The 15,321-nt window shown below is 41.4% G+C and overlaps 1 protein-coding gene across 32 annotated transcripts in view; it reads left to right on the top strand.

Annotated features, from left to right (window-relative positions):
* SIPA1L1 (signal induced proliferation associated 1 like 1) overlaps positions 1-15,321 on the top strand; it is a 352,094-nt gene that overhangs the window by 220,718 nt on the left and 116,055 nt on the right. The gene's annotated exons all lie outside the window — the stretch shown is intronic.

Genomic DNA, 15,321 nt, shown 5'->3' with positions numbered 1-15,321 from the left:
CTAGGGAAAACAGTATACTGTCAACATTATATGTAAATTTTAATTGTGTTTGGCTGATGTTTTTATAAACATCATTATTTGAAAATTTGATCTTTAGAAGATATTTGGCTTCAATATGTAAGCCCAGTCTATTGCTGCAAAGATCCCAGACCAACAGAGGAATCCCACTGTTTGCACTTATTAAAATAAGCAACACAACTGTCAATGTTCTTTTTTCCGGTCCTTTTTCCTGCCCACTTCTCTTTGCTCTTTTGTAGTGTGTGTGATGTGTCTGCTGAGCCTCAGCGAGGAGTAAATGATAGTAATAATACAGCTAACATTTATTGTGTTATTACTTTGTGCTTTATGCAGACCTCCTCACTTAGTGCTCATTGGACCCCAAGGGAAGCTGTCAGTGAGATAAGTCCAAGTGGTGCAACCTCAGCCTTCCTAGAGAGGCACACACCAGGCAGTAGGAGAGCATTAAAACTAATCAATCTAGTCCTCTCCCTTTGAGTACATATATGTTTTGTATTTAGCTTTTATGTACATAGTCACCATGACCAAAGTACCAAGGTAATTTGTAAGTGGAAAATATTAAGTTATAGAATAATTGTTACCTGTAGCCGACATGGCTGATTGAGGAGACCTTTTCCTAGCCATTACTCACTTCATTTGCTGTTCCCATACCGGATTTTTTCGTGTGCACTGACTACACAATTGTCTGTGAGGCATGACCTCCCCGAATCCCATTCAGAGAGATGCATCAATAGGAAAGAGAGGAGCCCAGGGGTCACCTTGGCTGTGGTGTTTGTTGCCCCATTGGTCAAAATGTCAATAGGGTATCTGATGTGAGGTGGGGTGTCACTCTCAAAGTCAAGTTAGTGAAGATGCTCTGGTAGGGCAGCGCCCTCCCTGCTGCCCAGCGGCCAGGAGAAACTGCCATTGTCTGGGCCGAAGCTCATTTAAGAATATTTTTCCACTCCCGAAAAGAGGGAAAACTGATGTTTGTGCACCCGATAACTTTGAATCACCAGTTTGACTGTTTTTATTGTTCACCTTCCTCCTCCACCTCCACCTCTCCCGACCCTACCCCACCCCCATGTTTTGGAGCACACACGCACACAGGCACAAATCAAGTTCAGCAATATGCTGGGCCCCAGGATTAACCAGTTTGAGGACACCAGCAACTTGGATTTCAGCTCCTACTGTAATGTCCAGTTTTCTTTATTTACGTCCCACCCTCTTGTAATCATTTCTTTTGAATATGTGCACTTAATCTGTACTTGAAGTGACAGCTTTAGCACTCTGATGTACTCTTAATTTTGTTCTCAGAAACTATGCTTCAAGTTCCAGTTTGTTAACAAGCATCAATAAGTAGCTATTATATGTTTTAGTGGAGTATTGTATGGTACTGCTAGAACATCAGGGACACCATTCAGCTAAGCTTATTTGTAAAAGTCTTGCTTATTTTGTTCATTTTCTTCTTTTTTTTTTAATCCAGTGAGTATAGCAACATTAGGCTTGAAGAAACTATTATGTCTTCTAATTCAGAGTTTTAAAAAGATAATTATTCTTTTTTTTATTTTACTCTTGAGACTATTATAAATGCCCCCCCTTTTTTCCCCCTTTGTTTTCCTCCCCCATGTCCTTATCACCCTCCCCCTAGGCCTTCACCACATTACTGTCTGTGTCTGTGGGTTATGCATATATGCATATTTGTTCTTTGGTTAATCTCTTCCAAGTCCCTCCTACACCTTTCCCCTCTGAGATGTCAGTCGGTTCCATGTGTTTAATGCCTCTGGATCTATTTAGTTTGTCAGTTTATTTTGTTCATTAGATTCCACATATAAGTGAGATCATGTGATATTTGTCTTTCTCTGACTGGTTTATTTCACTTAGCTTAATAATCTCCATGTCCATCCACACTGTCGCAAAGGGTTAAGAGTTCCTTCTTTTTTTATAGCTGCATAGTATTCCATTGTGTAAATGTACCACAGCTTTTTTATCCACTCGTCTATTGATGGGCATTTAAGCTGTTTCCAGATCTTGGCTATTGTAAATAACACTGCTGTGGACATAGGGGTGCATATATTCTTTCTGGTTGGATAAAGGTAATTATTCTATGTTTAGTTTTGATACGCACAGTGTTATATCTCAAGTCACTCAAGTCAACAAGTCTGTTCCACTGAACCACAGTGTACTCTGTGATCTTGAATGTAACAGTTAATTTCTGCCAAAATTAATATGGAAAGGTTATATCTATGTATACTTGATTGTTTTAATGTCCTTGCCTTTTATTTTTTACTAGAGGCCTGGTGCACAAATTGGCCTGGCCTGCAGGATCAGGCCCAAACTGGCTCTCCAACATCCCCTGAGGAGTCCTGGATTGCGAGAGGGCACAGGCCAGGCCAAAGGACCCCACTGGTGCACGATTGGGGCTGGGGAGGGATGCAGGAGGTTGGCCAGCTAGGCAGGAACTGCAGGAGGGCTCCAGGGCGTGTCCAGCCCATCTCGCTCAGTCCCACTTGGCTGGACCCCAGCAGCAAGCTAACCTACCAGAGAGTCTGCCCCCTGGTGGTCAGCGCACGTCATAGCGAGCAGTTGAGTGGCTTTAGCATATCGTTAGCATATTACACTTTGATTGATTGAAGGGCCGACTGGACACTTAGCATATTAGGCTTTTATTATATAGGATTGTGATCACATAAACTATGTGTAATTTGTTTAAAGGGAACTCTCTTAATTATGTAGTCCTCCTCAGGGGGATTTGAAGCACTAACTAACTTACTGAGAAACCAGCCTAGGAATGTTCTGCTGCTGACTATTTACCTGCTCAGGGCTTCTAGTAGCAAGGAGGCCTTTAGGTATGAAAGTTGACATGTTTACTCCTTGGAAGACAAACATCCTCTCCTTTCTTGGGTGTGATCTCCTGAGTCCCAACACTGCTTGTTTAAACCCTGACCTATTAAGCATTCAGGGTTCTGTGCTACCTGTGTCATATCAGTCCAGAGGTTTGTGGAAGTTGGTGAAAAGGACATGTGCTTCAACTGCTGCAGCCCAGCACATGAGCATGTTTTAGGATGGGTTGTTCTCCCTTCTTCTCTTACTCACCTCACCCGTTCCTGCCTCTCCTGGGCTCATGGTGCCTGTGTGACCCCCTTCCTCCCCAAGGTGCAGGTGCTCTCCCTCCAATGCTCTGAGCCACCCTGTGCCCCTTGTTTCTGCACAGTGCTTGACATGATGCCCTGGTTCATAACCAGTCTAGGCTCTACCTGAAGGCCAGGACCATAGATTAGGTGCGCCCAGGTTTGTTTCACAGTTGAGTAAATGTTGGGTGCTGATGTGAAGTATAAGACTTATTGAATTGAGGAGCCAGTGTATCTTGCATTTACAGCATCAGGTAGAGGCAATCAGGGCTCTCTGTCTATATGACCTTGTGTTCTGTGCCAGACACTGAATTAATATGTTATAGTTCCTTTTCCTCTCCTTTCAGGAAATGAGACCACAAGTCTGTGTGTGGTCACAGTGGTTTTGTGGAAATTAACCAAGACCACCAATTGATCCCCACAGACCCAAAACACCACTATGGAGACTGATTTTTACTATTGTAAACTTTATTGGACAAAACTGATAGATGATAAAATCAGTAGGTGACAGTTTGAGGAGAAATAGGAGGAAAAGCAGGATTTGCATAATCTCAAAAGATCTCCCCAAAGATATATGTAAATAAGGAGAAAGATAGTAAGGTCATGATAAGGACACCTGGCAGACGTCACCTTAACCAAGTGAATTGAGGTCTATGTCATGGACCCCATGAAATGATGAACTGAAAAGGTTATGTCATTTCTGTAGTTCTCTTGCCCAAAATGCATAACCACAGGCCAGTCAGGTGAAATCACCAAGCCCAAATTGAGTAATAAAATCTTTTCGAAGTTGTCTAAGTCTTCAAAGACAAGTACTGATTGAAAAACGGTTACAGACTGCAGGGGGCTAAGCAGTGGTTCTCAACCTTCCTAATGCCGCGACCCTTTAATACAGTCCCTTATGTTGTGGTGACCCCCAACCATAAAATTATTTTCGTTGCTACTTCATAACTGTAATTTTGCTACTGTTATGAATCGTAATGTAAATATCTGATATGCAGGATGTATTTTCATTGTTTGTGACCCACAGGTTGAGAACTGCTGGGCTAAGGAGAAGTAACAATCAAGGGCAACATGGGATCCCGAATAGGATTTCGAAGCCCAAAAAAGACATAGTGGAAAAACTGGTGAAATTTGAGTCAGTCCTTTAGTTAATGGGATTGTACCAATGTTAATTTCCTGGTTCTGATTAATGATGATTGTATGGTGTGTAGTTACATAAGATCCATTGGGGGAGACTGGGTTTAGGGATCTATGGAAACTCCATGTACATTTGCAATTTTTCTGTAAGTCTAAAAGCAGTCAAGATAAAAAATGAAAAACAAACCAAAAACCCTTCAGGTAGTCAGTAACAGTGGTTAACACATGAACTGTCCACGTGAAAAAGCAGTGCTTCCCCAACTTCCTATGTCAAAGTGCATCAAGTGACAGCCATGCTTACTGATGCCCATATTTCAAAGAATTTTGTGCTGGTTTGTAGTCTAAAGCAGCAGTTGCCAACCGGTGGTCCGTGGACAACTAGTGGTCCATGAGGTCCAAAAGGTTGGCGACTGCTGGTTTAAGGAAACCTTTGGAGCAGCAGTCGCCAACCGGTGGTCCGTGAGGTCCGAAAGGTTGGTGACCACTGGTCTAAAGGAAACAAGGGCCCTTTCTGTCTGCTATTTTAGTACAGTTGATAACACACAATAGAACTTGTCACCTCTTTTCCAAATGCATACCTCATTATAACTTTAGACACAGTGAGCCCCACATCCTGAGTAAGCTCAAAAATACTTACTTTATTGTATCAACTAATTTCCTGGTCTTCTCATGGAGCCTCTTCTTCTCATGGGGAGGCCATTCCTCTGAGCTTCAGGAGAGTGAGAGGAGAGATCTTTCTAACTTGACTTGAATCCAAGTCAAGTAGAAGCATTTGATGATGTAAAACCATCAGCAGACACAATCTCTTAATTCATATGGACAGTTAGTTAGTCATCAAGCATGTAGGCTATATGTGGCCCCTGTGCTCATAGCTTCTGCTTTGACTGGATTTTTGCCAGTCTCTGAGGGACTTCCTTCCAAGTCCTTCAAAGGCATTTTATATAGGAAGACTTCTTGCTGCATATCTCTGGTAAGGGGTTTTAAATACAAAGAAATTGAGATAGAAGCAGGTGTCTCATTGAAATTGCTTTCCTTTGACGTGGTCAGAGCGTCGGCCCGCAGACGGAAGGGGCTCGGGTTCGATCCAGCCAAGGGCAGGTGCCTCGGCTGCAGGCTCTGTCCCTGGCCCTCTGTCCCTGGCCCGTGTGCAGGAGGCAATCTCAATGAGTCTCCCGGTTGATGTTTCTCTCTGTCTCTCCCCTTCCCTTCCACTCTCTCTAGAAATCAATGGGGAAATGTCCTCAGGTGAGGATTTAACAGCACAACAAAACAACACAACACAAAACACACCCTTCCCGCCCACTGGGTTTTGGAAGCTGTGGCTGGTTTGTGGGGTGGGGGGGGGGGGGGGATGCGGGTGCGGGGCGGGGCTGCCCCAGCCACAGAGCTTGGTTGGGCCCCTGGCCGACGTTCTGGCCACGAGTCCCACGGGGGCCTCAGGGTGGGCGTTTGGCAGGAAGAAGCAGGGGGGAACGCAAAGCCCATGAGGATGGTCCTGGCTTGTGCCGTTCCAGATCCAACTTTCCTTTGGATGTTAAATTTTTTTTTCCTCTGAGCTGGCATTTGAATTAGAATTCACTAACATTAGAAGTAAAGATTTGCATTACTATGCATTACTACTAGTATAGTAGTTGCATTACTGTAAATAAAAATATTATTTATAATCATTGACATTTGTAAATAAAATACATTTTTATACTTTAAAAAATCGTCCTATTATAAAAATTATATATATTCATTACAGAAAAATTAGTAATTGTAGAAAATAAGAAAATTAATCTTGTTTTATTACTAGATTTTATTTCTGTCTCATCTTTTCTAATACATGCATATTCATTTTTAAACTAAAGGATCATTAAATACCATCTTATATATTTTTCATGATTTCATAATTGGTTATGCCATCATTTATTTAAAGTTTCCAGCTTTTGTAAATTCAGGTTTTCCAATTTCTCGTCATAAATAATACTTATATCAGATGTCCCTAAGTTTTTTGCTTTCCTCCTCTGCTCCCTCCAATGACCTTTTCCCAGTTTGGTGAAATCTATGGACTGCCCTTAGAATAATGTTTTTAAGTGCATTAATAAATAAAAGCACAAAGCAATGTAAGCATATTAAATACAGTTGCAAAAGTGCTTAAAATTTAGTGACATAGTAATATCTATGCTTCTTATTGCAATAACAAATTATCTAAATTCAGGTCTGATAACTACCATAATTTCAAAGTAGTGATGAGCATAATCGATACTTGATATGTCTGCAATAACTGTAATGTGGTATGATTCCTATTGCTGTCAAAATCACATGTACAGCTAATATTACTGTAGTTTGTTGTCTACATTTATAATGGACAGAAATGCTACATTTCATTTAGAAGTTAGTGAAAATAAAGATATTTTTTATTCAGGTTCATGAACCCCTTAGTTTCTATCCATAGAGAAGTTTAAAAACCTCTGGCCTTATATAAATAACCTCACTATGTAATTTTCTTAAAAAAATCCTCACCCCAGGATATTTTTTCCATTGATTTTCAGAGAGAGTAGAAAGTAGGGGGGAGAGAAACATCGATGTGAGAGAGACCCATAGATTGGTTGCCTCCCCGCACATGCCCCAGAGATAGAACCTGCAACCCAAGTGTGTTCCCTTGACAGGGAATTGAACCCACAACTATTCAGTTCTTGGGCTGACACTCTAACCATTGAACACACCAGCCAGGGCTTGTTATGTAATTTTTTTCCTACACATTCAAGTATTTCCATAAGGTAGAACCCTATAAATTAGATGGTGTGAACTTTACACGAGTTCTTAAGCTTAGACCAGAAAGCAATGTAAGCATATGTAACTAATATGTTTAAGACTATAGTTTTAACATTTTCTTGCCTGCTTTGAATATTTATAATTTTATTGTTGAACATTTATTATAGGCCCAAAATGTTTTTATTTCTTTGATCACTAGTGAGATTGAATATTAAAAAATATAATTATTTGCTATTTGTTATAGATTGATAATGGCCAATAAAAATCTTCCATTTTGATTCTGTTACTCTTTATTTTTCCTTTGTTTCAAATAGAGTTTTCTTTGTACTTTTTCTTAAATCACTTTGATACAATTTATTAATGTCAACATAACTTCATATTAAAGCCTACCTTTTATTGGCAAGTTAGGGAGTCATTAGAGGCTGTTTAGTCACACGCAGATTTAAGCCCCACTATTTCATGCAGTTTTGGCAAACAGACCACCTTACTTTTTTTTTTCATTTTAAAATTTTTATATTTCAATTATAGTTGACATTCAGTATTATTTTATAATAGTTTCAGGTATACAGCATAGTGGTTAGACATTTATATAATCTATGAAGTGGTTCCCCCCAATAGGTCTAGTAACCACCTGGTACCATATATAGTTATTATAATAGTATTGGCTATATTGCCTGTGCTATACTTTACATCTCCATGACTGTTTTTTAACTACTTCTTAATCCCTTTACCTTTGTCACCCAGCTCCCCAAGCCCCCCAAGCCCTCTACCATCTGGAAACCATCAATTTGCTCTCTGTATCCATGAATCCGTCCGTGATAGACCACCCTACTTTTTAAGTTACTTATGGAAAGAAGAATTGGAACCTCAGAGTGCTGTGCACTTTATAATGTGGACAATTACTCTTGTGTAATATTAATTATAAGCTTAGGGGAGTGCTTTGGGACAGAATTCTGGCAGGTGGCCAGTCCTTTGTAAATGTCCATCCATTTCTGTGACCTGCTTTTAATTATGATGCAAAGTCTTCGGCTGTTTAGTTCTCATGGAGCCTCCTCCCTTATCATTAGGATGAGCCCTTTGAGGGTCAGAGACTGAGATTCTGGGTGGAGTGCTTCCTGAAAGTGCCGTTCTTTAACAGTTGGACTCTTAGTGCCTCCACCTGGGAAATCTGTGTTTCACTTGAATAGAAGAATATGCTGCTGCTGCCTTTTTCTTTTAATTCTCTTGACTTTTGGACCTGCCGTATATATTAAGATGTAAGTTGCATGAAAATAAAACAGCTGAACAACTTGAACCCAATAGGCAAAGTTCAACAGCTTTATCGAAGCGTGTGTTAGTGTTTCATCCAAATTCTCTATCTCATGAAAATATTGAGCTAAAGAATATTGAGGGTCGAAGTTTATGTTGTTGACCGTACTGACAGTGGCATACTTGTAGCCTACCAAGTAGACTGTTTTAAGAAAAAATAGTTTAAAATGGTGAAATGATTTTAATTCCAGCTAGTAAAGTTAAGTGGTCACTGTTTTATTCTTTATTAGTGTCTTTAGTGTCCCCCTTCTATGGTGACTGAAGATGCCTTTTATAGAGAAAAGGAGTTTTCATCTTTCCTTCTGCATGGTCATTTAGGGTAACTAAGAGTAGAATGTGAATCTTTTTGTGATTGTAACATCTATTGCTATATTAAAACACACTAGAGGCCCGGTGCACAGATTCATGCACCAGTGGGGTCCCTTGGCCTGGCCTGCGCAGATCCGGCTGAAACTGGCTCACCGACATCCCCCGAGGGTTCCCAGATTGCATGAGGGTGGTTCTCAGGTGATGCACCCCAGAATCGGGCTCCCTCCTCTCTGGTTCCAAGTGCATCACCTGAGAACCGCAGCTGCCAAGTCACCACAGCTCAGCAGCTCCTGCGTTGAGCGTCTGCCCCATGGTGGTCAGTGCGCATCATAGCTGCTGGACGGTCGGACAGTCCGGACGGTTGGATGGTCACTTAGGCTTTTCTATATATAGATTGTTACATTATAACACACACATAAGTAAATAAGTGCTTTCTGAAATGGGTAGTGCCAGTCCACAGTGCCACCAGTGGTATGTGAATGAATGTATTATGCCCCTACCAAGGACTGTTTTGGGCTTCTGAAATGTTGTCACTAATTTTAATAGGTGCAAGATAGTGACTGTTATTTGCTTTCTGTTTCTTTGGTTTGTGTTCATCAGTTTGTTTTTCCTATTTAAAATTCTAAGTTAACAATTCTAAAGAAATATTTGAGCCATGAATTATAACTTTACATGTTTTATATAAAGTAAAAATATATTTTTGCTCATAGTTATACACAGTCCAGATTATGCTGGTGTCCCTAGGGAAATGTACAACTGATATTAATATGAAGTCTGCAAATATCATGAAAAAACCAGTACAAGCGATCAGGATTCACTGGTTGAAGCCCTACAACTCTTGTGATTCTATTTTTCTTTACTTTTTTACAATGAAAATGCCAGACTTAACTTCCTTTGCCTTGTGCCCACAGCTTATCTGTGGGTCATAACCCCATGTGATGTGAAGTGTGCTTGATCTAATTACTTGGTGCTTTGAACTGTTCACTATTTTTCCTATCTAAGAATGTGACATTATTATTTGTTATTGGAAATACGTCAACCAAGAATATAGCTATTTATGTGGAAAATTCTAGTGATGGCAGAACTGATCACTGGCACTCTTTGTACCATCCTTGTTAAAACCCAAGAACCAGAACTAATAAGAAAACCTCAGGCTAAACATCTGTTTAGGTGTTAAATATGAAAAATAAAGGCAGTGGGGAAATCACCTATATATGGAAAAAACATTAATATCTCTCCCATTATACACAGTGAATCCTTGGCTCAATAGTACATCAAGGAATAAAGCTTTATGTATGATCTGGCTAGTTAATCCCTTTAGGTACCAAATTTTATTTAACTATTTATAATACAACTAGGGGCCCGGTGCACAAAATTCGTGCACTGGGTGTGTGTGTGGGGGGGGGGGAGTGTCCCTCAGCCCAGCCTGCCCCCTCTCACATACTGGCAGCACTCAGGCGTTGACCCCAGCCCAGGCCTGACGCCTCTGACAGAAGCATCAGGCCTGGGCTGGGGGCAGAACCAGTGATGGGGGGAAATGAGGGTCCCCTGCTGGGCGGGAGAGCGGGTTGGGGGCGAGTCGCCCCGCCGGCCCGCATGATCGGGTCCCGGGCGACCACCAGCACTCACGGCCCCAACCCGCTCTCCCGGGTTGAGGGCGTGAGTGCAGGCAGACACCGCAGCCGCCCCGCTGGCTCGCGTCCCGGTTTGCCGGCCGGATCGGGTCCCGGGCGACCGCTGGCACTCACGCCCCCAACCCACTCTCGCGGGTTGGCGGCGTGAGTGCGGGCGGACGCTGCAGCCACCCCGCCGGCCACGCGTGATCGGGTCCCGGGCGACCGCCGCAGCCGCCCCGCCAGCTCGCGTCCGGGTCTACCGGCGGGATCAGGTCTCGGGCGACTGCTGGCACTCACACCCCCAACCCGCTCTCTGATGGCGCTGTACCATCCTGCCTGCAATATGCAAATTAGCCGCCATCTTTTTTGGCGGTTAACTGCCATCTTAGTTGGCAGTTAATTTGCATATCTCACTGATTAGCCAATGAAAAAGGTATCGGTCGTACGCCAATTACCATTTTTCTCTTTTATTAGTATAGGATTTTGGAAACTTGGGAAGATAATGTTCTATACAATGGCTAAGAAAATGAACTTTGGAATCAGTAGTTCAAATAATGTGTTTGAACTCTGGCACTGCCGTTTACTAGCCGTGGCTGGGAAGTGGCTTGCTCTCTCTAAATCATAGTTTCCATATCTATAAAAATGAAGGAAATACTGTATTTCCATGGTTTGATATGAATATTGGAGTGCTTGGCAAAGGGCCTCACTTTGCTGCATTGTATCTAATATAGTGATTGCAGTATTGGTTTGAGGCATTCCAGCATGCTGGCACTAAAATCTCATTATTTTTGGTCATGTAATAATGTAAAACCTGCATTTCAAGTCATCCATTAGCAGATTTACCCGCCTGACAGTCCAATTCCTCTTCCCTTCCTCTGGCTTTCATTCTCCCAAATTCTCTCATCCAGGGCTCCCAGCCTTTCTTAATACTCATAGCTGCGGCTCCCCTGTCCCGGCTCCTTCTCTTCCCCTTCCATAAAGGAGGAGCTGATTGTGGGTCTGGCTGGAAGAGCTCTCTGCAATTGGTGGATAGCTCCATTAGTGAAGGAAGGAGGTAAATGGCTGGTAGGAATAAATGAAAAATGCTGCAGCCTGGAGCAGGTAAGAAGTGCTGCCCAAAGGCTGTGGTCTGAGGGGAAGGGACTGCAGGCCAGTGACATCGAGGGACAGGCCAGAAGGACCAGACTGAAGGCATCTCTAAAAGGCTGGTGTTTTAGTTAAAGAAAAAATCTGAGTCATTTGTCTTGAGATCAAAGTTTAAGGACTTGAAAATTCAATCTAAGGTGACTGCCGAACCAGCCTCCTCTGCACTGCATTAGGATTTTGAATGAAATCAAGTGTCTGTGTGTCTGTTAGGAGCAAACAGACAGTGGACAAAAACAAAACAGGGTTACTGTAAGAATAATGCTCAAGTTGAAAGACTTTTTGAATAAGCAGAGTCTAATCATGATAGTAGTGAATTTAACACAGGAAACCAGCCCAGAATCTTCTTCTACACCAATGAAACTGAAGTAGTTGAAGACCAATGGAAATGCTTTTTGGATATAATAGCTAGAGTTCTCTTTTAGTAAAAAAGGATGGATGTTTCTGCACAAACACACATAAGTTTTGAAAGCTCTTCCCAGAGTTAGCAAACCAGAGATGAGTGTGTTTAAAGATAGATTCTGAAGAAAGTGTTAGAAAGTTAGTGTATAATTATCTCATCACCATTCCCCCAACTCAGAAATGTACTTCCTAAGCAGCTGGGGAAAATTGCACAAAAAAAGTCAGTGTTGATGATGACACATACACAAAAAAAACATTTAAATGATCTTTAATTTTTTGTTTTTTTTAAATGAACAGTTGTCATTTTTATGTAGAGTTTAGTTTCATTTTAAGATAACACTTATTTTATCTGATAATTTATACTAAGATGATTGTGTTTAATATTTATATTTTTATAAATTTACATTTTTGTGTTGTAACATTTTTAAATTTTTGTATTTGAAATGTGTTAAATATTTGGTTTCACTAGTTTGTATTTTTATGAATTTTAACACTTTGAAATAAAGTATTAGTTTTAATATACCAAGTAAACACTTTCATTGTGCTCAAGTATGCAATCACTCTTTTAGAGGATGTCTAAGTAATATTTCAGATTAGACATGGACGATGAGAGGACTTGGTCAAATAAAGAGTTGTTGTGGGAAGAATGTTTGGGTAGAATTTTTTAGGTGAGAAAGGGCAGAGTGAGTTTGAACAACAGAAAAGTTCCGTGTCAGAGGTCCTCTGTTGAGAGGATGATGGAAAGGTCTAAGTTGAAATGAGTGGTAGGCTGGTGACAGGTTGGGAGGGCTTTGGGAAGCCATGAGAGTATGCAAGGGCCCTTGGGAAACCCTGGGGAGGATTTTAAACTTAGTAGTGATGGTCAGGTTTGCATTCTACAAGGGTCATCTGGCTGCTGTGTAAACTAATTGGGTAAAAGCAAACCAGTTAGAGGATTTACAAACATCCAGGCAAATGGTGATGGGTAAGTCAGTGGCCAAGGGGTGGAGACAAAGTAGATAGATTTAAGAGAGTTGTAGGAACTTCAGTTTGCAGGCATGACACTGAATCTGGCATGAGCAACGAGGTGAATGTAGTAGCAGTCGGTAAAAATCAGGCTGCAGGGAGAGCTTCGTAGGTTTGGTGGAAGGTGATGGGTTCACTTTTGCAGATGTCCACAGGACGGACAAATAGAGTCCCACTAGGTAGATGTAGAGATTGAGGGCTCAGAGAGGTCTGGAGTGAGCATGTAGACTTTTGATCATAAGCAGCATTGAGATGGCAGTTGAAGTTCTGAGAGTGAATATTCAGGATGGGAAGAGGAAGGGAAACTGAGTAATAGCCAGAGTGATAGAAGGAAAATCAGGAGAGAGTGTTGTCACAGAGCCAGGAAGAGTGTTTCTAGAAAAAAAAAATGAAATGATCCACTGTGGCAAATGTTAGGGAGAGTTTGAGCGAGATAAGGACCCAACCTACCTATTTGTTTTTAACTTTAAGGCTATCATTGGTTACTGCAGTGGAAGTCAGATTATAGTAATTCTAAGGTGAGGAATTAGGCAGCCCTTTCAAGAATTCCTGAAGGAGGATAAAAGTGTTGCCGGTGTGTTATATTTAAAGATAAAGAAGACTTGAGCTTGATCAAGTGATGATGGAAATCAGTGAATAGAGAGGGAGAAGTCAAAGGTCAAGGGAGGGTAGTCAAGGCATCAGAGCCCCTGGGAAGGTGGACTGGGTGGAGGTCAGCATTTAGGGTGAGATTGAGTTCTGGGTTGTAAAGAGAAGGAAGCAAAGGTCTGGATCCAGGTAAACTTGCAAGTATGATGGAAAATGAGGACATTTGCTTCTGAAGGGGCTTTGTTTTCTCTGTGATTTAGACAGCATTAGCATGTGCTGGGATTGGGGAGAAAGCAGCTGTGGGAAGGTTGAAGGAAGAACGGAGAATGTTTGAAATATCTGCTCTGGAGAAGGGGAGCTGGTCAGGGACAGCTTGGGAATGAGTTGAAGTTGCTGAAGAAGAATTGGGCATGGCCTGAGATCCATATTTATGAATTTCCCCACAGCAGAGGCAGCAGTCTCACCTGCACTTCCTGAGATGTGTTGGGTATGGTTAAGAAGTTCCTAGAGAGTTGGGTTTCAGATGAATCCCAGACATGCAAGAAGCAGAATGTAATGGATATGTCTCACACTCATCTTGATCCCTCCACTGTCGTTCTGTGCTGCAGTATTAAATTATCTTCTTGCCCGGCCGGTGTGGCTCCGTACTTGAGCGTCAGTCCATGAGCCAAGAGGTCGTCTGGTCAGGACACATGCCTGGGTTGTGGGCTCGATCCCCACTTAGGGGTGTGTGAGAGAGGCAGCCGATGGATGATTCTCTCATCATTGATGTTTCTCTCTTTCCCTCCCTCCGCCTCTCGTTATCTCTCTCTCTCTAAAATCAGTAAAAAAACTTTTTTTTAAAATTACCGTCTGAAGTTACTGAAGTATGAATGGCCCCGGACTGCTGACTGTTATTCTTTAAGTTCTTGTCTGCTTTCTTATACTATTTCAGCCTTCTCCCTTTCTGTTTTCTTCCTTGTTGTCAGTTGTTCCATCACATTGCTGTCTGCATGCAAGTCTGTATCAGCCCTACACTCTGGACTTTGTCAGCATCTGGAATTATCACACCTCTGGGCTTGAAGAACAGACAGCCAAGCTTATTAAAATTATGTGCAAAGTAAGAGTAAATCACCCCTGAGTGTAATTCTCACAGCTGTGCTTTGAGGGTGTACCTGAGTGTTTGTAAATAGATTTTGTGACATTTATTGGGTTGTTTCTCAGTTGTATATGAGATGTTTGTTCCTGTATTTCCACGTGCTTTTCTTTTTTGAATCTCCATAGATTATGATAACCTTCTTAAAGAGCCCTCAATATTTATGATTATATCTTTTATAGTTGATCTTTAGTACTTGCAAAGTATTTTCATATGTATTACCTAAATTTTAAAACTACAGATTCGATATTTTATGCTGTAATTTCTAATTCTCAGGGATTTTGTATGGGAATAATGTGTATTTTCAAATGTTATGCATTTTGTATGAGAATAACATACCATGTCATAACTCATATAGTCATGTCACATGTAAATGATACAGAATGGTGTAAAGTAAGTGTTTTGGAAGTTTGAAAAATGGGTTATTTACTTTAGCTTTTCATATATTTCTGTGTTTTATGGACTTCCTCATTTGTGAACATCTCATATATGTATCAATTTTTAAAATTTTAAAAGAAGTGTATGCACACATACACAGGTGTATAGTAAAAATCACTTTTTAAAATTTTCTGTAAATTCATTTAATTTTGATCCTGACCTTTGTTCTTGTCAGGAGGAAGGTAAATCAGTCATAAGGAGACTTCCCCGAAGGTTCTGCTAACGTTTGGGGTCTTGAAGAGAATTCTCTGAATCATAATAAGTCACCTGGCCACACAGGTTACCTAGGAGAGGCCCGTTGTCCCAGAGCACACATGCCCTCCGGGTCCAGTGGCCTTGTGGGATGCATTGGTGC

This window comes from Myotis daubentonii, chromosome 1 (genome assembly GCF_963259705.1).
Source record: "Myotis daubentonii chromosome 1, mMyoDau2.1, whole genome shotgun sequence".
Taxonomy (NCBI): Eukaryota; Metazoa; Chordata; class Mammalia; order Chiroptera; family Vespertilionidae; genus Myotis; species Myotis daubentonii.
The sequence above is the reverse complement of the archived record's forward strand: the minus strand, read 5'-3'. Positions and strand labels throughout refer to the sequence as shown.